This window comes from Juglans regia, chromosome 14 (genome assembly GCF_001411555.2).
Source record: "Juglans regia cultivar Chandler chromosome 14, Walnut 2.0, whole genome shotgun sequence".
Classification (NCBI taxonomy): domain Eukaryota; kingdom Viridiplantae; phylum Streptophyta; class Magnoliopsida; order Fagales; family Juglandaceae; genus Juglans; species Juglans regia.
The window spans coordinates 21,894,979-21,900,995 of NC_049914.1; positions in this window are offsets into that span (position 1 = coordinate 21,894,979).

Below are 6,017 nucleotides of genomic sequence, written 5' to 3' on the forward strand. Positions count from 1 at the left end.
AGTCTGATAAAAGGTGGAAGGATGCTATTTTTCCATTTTTAGAAGTTGGAATGTGCAATTTATATATTTCTTAAAAAAAAATAGAAGAAAGAAGGAAAATGACAAACTAAAAAAGGTATTGATGCTGATGGCTCAAATTAAGCCTCTCTTGTAAAATTTGTGAAAACCCAAATCATGATAATTCTCAATGCCGATTTCATGGAACGCCCCATTCTCCATCACTGCAAAATGCTTGGCCACGTTGAAAACACTTGTAGATTTATAGCAAATGATCAAGCAAACTTCACTGAGCTCAAGGATAATGAAGGAAATTGTTTTCCACCTGACATTCATTCATTCCAAAAGAAGGCAACAATGGTTGTAGCTGTCACATGTTGGGGAATAAGAAGATGAGTACTTCTACGTATAACTATGAACTGCATAAAAACTACGTAATTGCTTTGAAAAAGAGTGAAGTTTACTATTAAAAAAATATTTTTTTTATGTGGGTCTTATGGTTTATTTACCTTTTTCAAACTGATTACGCGACGGTTGCACAGTTTACAGTTGCAAATATCTTTTCTCTAAAAAGATAGCTTCTATTGTGGATACCACAAACTAGTTCTAAGATACCTTTTAGCAATGAAGCCATTCTGCAAGCCACAAACTCCCTTCATTCAATGGCTTTAATAATAGTTAATGAATCTCCCTCCATAATTAAATTAGAAATATCTCAATTGAAGATCGATTAGAAGCCTCTTAATGCAGCCATCGTCTCAACATCATTCTCTTCAAATACACCAACTTCCTTACGACATAGAGCTAGTAAAACTTCACCTCTATCATCATGAACAATAACCCCAAGTCCAGTAGTACCAGAAGAGTGAAACAAAGCACCATGAAAACTAAGTTTTATTTTTTCTTGTGGAGGTAGTTTCCAAGAGAGTAAGCACTCTTTACGAACAACCCACTAAACCATAGGGCATCTGTCAACCTAAACTTGTCTCATAGTCTAGCATCTATACAAAGCATGACTGCTATCTTCAACTTCCAACTTACACTGAGCACAAGTCCCTATTGAAATCATGCTTCTCTTCAATAATTTCATTTTAGTTGGCAAACCTTCATGGCAGGCCCTCCAAGCAAACTTGACTATATTGGATAACTGGATGTGCCAAAATGTCTTCCAAAAGTCTTTCCTTCCCTGAGAATGAGAACTGGCAGCATTAGTACCCACAACTTTCAAATTTGTTGCTAAGTGATAATCAGATTTCACAAAATAAGACCCATTCTTGTTATCTCTCCAAATAACTTGATCCTCATGAACATATGATAATAGTGGAGTATTAAGAATCTGATCAGCTTCAAATGGGGTAAGAACTGCATGAACAAATCTTGGTTCCATGTCTTAGAATGTGAATTCAATAATACACTAACAGTGGAATTAAGTGGTAAAATTTGGTGGCAAGGTAGGAGTTGCTGCAGCTGATAAATAGGTAGCAATTTATCATGCCAAATATTTATTGTTTCTCCCCTTCCTATGCGCCATCTGCAACCATGGGCAAATAGATGTTTTGCTGCCCAGATACTTCTTCACACAAAAGGAGGAGTCAGTCCCATCTAAACCTAACTTAAGAAAATCTATATTAGGAAAGTACTTTTGAGTGTTTAATAAAGTAAAAAGTGAGCATTATGTAATAGTCTCTAGCCTAAAAGTGAGCATTATGTAATAGTCTCTAGCCTTGTTTCACTAGTAGTGATAAATTAAATAACTCAAGATCCTTAAAACTCATTCCACCTTTTAATTTCGAATGGCACATTTTAGCCCAGCTAATCCAATGCACTTTACAATTAGTACCGCTTTGGCCCCACCAGAATCTTGCAAACATCCCTTCAAGTTCCTTACAAAAGGAATTAGGTAACTTAAAACTCATAGTATAGGTAGGTAAGGCTTGAACAACCGCCTTAATCAAAATCCCTCTACTAGCCTATGATAACGATCTTTATTTCCATCCTTGTAATTTCTTCCAAATCCGTTACTTATAAAAAAAAAAATTTCATCAAAATCCATTTTTTGAGCTCTTTAAAAGTATTACTCCTAGATCTGCCAATAAAAGATGGGAGCCCCAAATAACGATCATGATATTGTAAGGAATTAACGTTCCAAATTGCCTTAATAACATTCACCTCCTCTTCTCCAACATTTTTACTAATCAACAACTCTGTTTTCTCAAAATTAAGTTCCTACCAATAAGCTAATTCATGAACATGCAATTGCTGAAGACATTCATTTGCAGCATGAGTAACTTAACAAAAAATTAAACTATCATTCACAAAAAATAGATGGCTTGCATTTAGTACTCCATTATACACCTTGATGCCCCCAATCAAATGTCGACTCTCAGCATTTTGAAGAAGAGCAGACAAACCCTCAGCATACAAAACAAATAGATAAGGCGATAAATGGTCACCTTGTCGAAGACCTCTTAACGCAGCAAATGAAGATGTAGGCACCCCATTAAGAAGCATTTTGTAGAAGATAGAAGCTAAACAAGTCAATATTAAAGCCACCCTCATCTTTGATCAAAGCCCAATTTCAACATAACCCTTTTAATGAAACTCCATTCCACCCTATCATAAGCTTTGCTTATATCAAACTTCACTGATATTACTCCTCTTTGACCCCGTCTCTTCTTTCGAATAGAATTAATAGTCTCAAATGCCACAAGAACATTATCAGTGATAAGGCGACCCGGTACAAAAGCACATTGACTATCAGATATTACATAAGGCAAAATGGAGTTAAGTCTATGACAATGACCTTAGCAATAATTTTATAAACAATATTGCGCAAACTAATAGGTCGATATTCTTTAATGTGCTCAGGCTACCTCTTTTTTGAAATGAGGACAATAAGTCTCATTCAATTATGGAGGAACAACACCATGATTCAAAGTAAAAAGAACTGCTTTTGTGACTAAGTCCCCCACAATATGCCAATATTTTTTGTAAAAAACAAGAGGTATACCATCAGGCCCTGATGCTTTCATAGGTTGCATTTGAAACAAAGCACGCCGAACTTCCTCCTTTGAATAAGGCCTTAAAAGATTGAGATCCATAGATGTTGTAACCTTTGGCTACAAAATATCAATCACTGTATCCATACAACTAAAATTTGAAGTGGTAAACAACTCTGTAAAATATGCCAAAACAATAGACTCCATTTCCAAACCCTCCCTCCTAACACTCGAATTATCCCTCAAGTGAGGAATAAAATTCCTGGTCCTTCGTTATGATGCTTTTTGATGAAAGAACTTGGAATTCTGATCCCCCGAATGCAACCATAAATCCCTAGACCTCTACTACCACATCAATTCTTCACGTTCCATTAGTAAATTAATACCATGTCTAAGGGTCTATATCTCATAAACTGAAGAAGGTAAATAGGTACCTAGCAATAGTTTACTAAATTCTCTTCTTTTTTTCATGCGATTGAGTCCTAATATTCCCAAATTGATCAACTTTTCATATTTCCGAAGCACAACTACACTGAGCAGTAATACTAGCAAATAATCACACCCATTAGCCCCAACCCACATGGCTTCAAAGTGAAAGGCTTCTTTCCTCTACATGGATGGCTAACAAACCCAAGTTTATTAAGGATTAAGCAATTATGATAAGAGCATGACATAGGCAAATTACTGACCTTTATATCTTGGTACAATGCCAACCATGTTGGATTTGCTACAAATCTGTCAAGCCTCTCATGTATGTTAGCATTTGCAAACCCTTCACACATATTAGTCCAAGTGAACAAAAAACCATCCGAGGCTAACCCTTTAAAATGACAATAATCTAACACATCTCAAAATGTTTGAATCTGCCATTCTAGAAGTGCACTACCCAAAGTTTTGAATACTGTTTCGGTGGCCGTTTCTGTCAAAGCACTGAAATGAGATATTTCGGTACGGGTACTAGTACCGTTTCGTGTACCGTTGCCGAATAGTATATATATGGATAAATTATATATATACACAAATTATATTCCAAAATAACAATAAAATAAGTCATAAAACAAGTAATACTTCTCAATACAAGTCTTGAATTTTAACAACACACATACTTGTAAAACTAAATAAGTTTTCAATCCAACTATTAAAATAAAATCACTAATCTTTATAAAAAAGACAATAAGGATCAACATTCGAAATGTTATTTATAATATTTTCATCAACGTCAACATCAACGTCACCATCACCATCATCATCACCGTCAATCCAACTATTAAAATAAAATTGGCGTCATGGCAAACCAAGAAAAGAAGAAAAAATGAAACAAAAAAAAAAAGATGAAGTTTGATATTTGATTCTTGAAGCAAGAACTTGAAGATGAACTGATGAAGTCTGAACTGAAGTCGGCGTGCAAGATAGAATCACAGAACTACAGAAGACTAAAGAAGAAGAAAGGAAACAAAAAGTAAAAAGTAACCTAAAGGCTTAAAGTTAAAATCCATAAATGCCCCTTACCTTTACTTTAAATTACAAAACTGCCATAGGCTATAGCCCATAAATTACAAAACTGCCCCTTTACTTTTAGACATTCGGAATCCGGATTCATTCAGTATCGGCCGAAATGCCATTCCGGCTGAAATTCAACATATCGACTGAAACAGGCTGGTACGGCCGAAATTTCGGCCGGTACGAAATAACAGACTTACCTATACCGGTTGTGTTGTGGAAACAACACAACCATCCGAGGCTAACCCTTTAAAATGAAAATAACCTAGCACATCTCAAAATGTTTGAATCTGCCATTCTAGAAGTGCACTACCCAAAGTTTTGAATACTGTTTCGGTGGCCGTTTCTGTCAAAGCACTGAAATGAGATATTTCGGTACGGGTACTAGTACCGTTTCGTGTACCGTTGCCGAATAGTATATATATGAATAAATTATATATATACACAAATTATATTCCAAAATAACAATAAAATAAGTCATAAAACAAGTAATACTTCTCAATACAAGTCTTGAATTTTAACAACACACATACTTGTAAAACTAAATAAGTTTTCAATTCAACTATTAAAATAAAATCACTCATCTTCATAAAAAAGACAATAAGGATCAACATTCGAAATGTTATTCATAATATTTTCATCAACGTCAACATCAACGTCACCATCACCATCATCATCACCGTCAATCCAACTATTAAAATAAAATTGGCGTCATGGCAAACCAAGAAAAGAAGAAAAAATGAAAAAAAAAAAAAAAGATGAAGTTTGATATTTGATTCTTGAAGCAAGAACTTGAAGATGAACTGATGAAGTCTGAACTGAAGTCGGCGTGCAAGATAGAATCACAGAACTACAGAAGACTAAAGAAGAAGAAAGGAAACAAAAAGTAAAAAGTAACCTAAAGGCTTGAAGTTAAAATCCATAAATGCCCCTTACCTTTACTTTAAATTACAAAACTGCCATAGGCTATAGCCCATAAATTACAAAACTGCCCCTTTACTTTTAGACATTCGGAATCCGGATTCATTCAGTATCGGCCGAAATGCCATTCCGGCTGAAATTCAACATATCGACCGAAACAGGCTGGTACGGCCGAAATTTCGGCCGGTACGAAATAACAGACTTACCTATACCGGTTGTGTTGTGGAAACAAAATATTTCGGCCGTACCAGCCGGTACGGCACGAAATTCAAAACTTTGGCACTACCTCCCCTTTACTTTGAATTTGAAATAAGCTCATTAAAATCCCCAAAGCATAACCAAGGACCCATGATCCAGCAAGATATTTAAACAATATCCAAATTTACTTCCTATGCCTTACTTTGAGATGACCATAGACTGCAGTGATTCTCCAGGTAAAGCCTTTATCATCATTATTGACCTAAGCATCAAAATGATGTTTAGAATATGATAAAAGCTTTAAATCAATGTCACTGCCCCAGAACAATACAACACCTCCACTATGCCAAAGCAATACAACACCTCCACTGTGACCCTCGCAATCCACCGTAATACAACCAA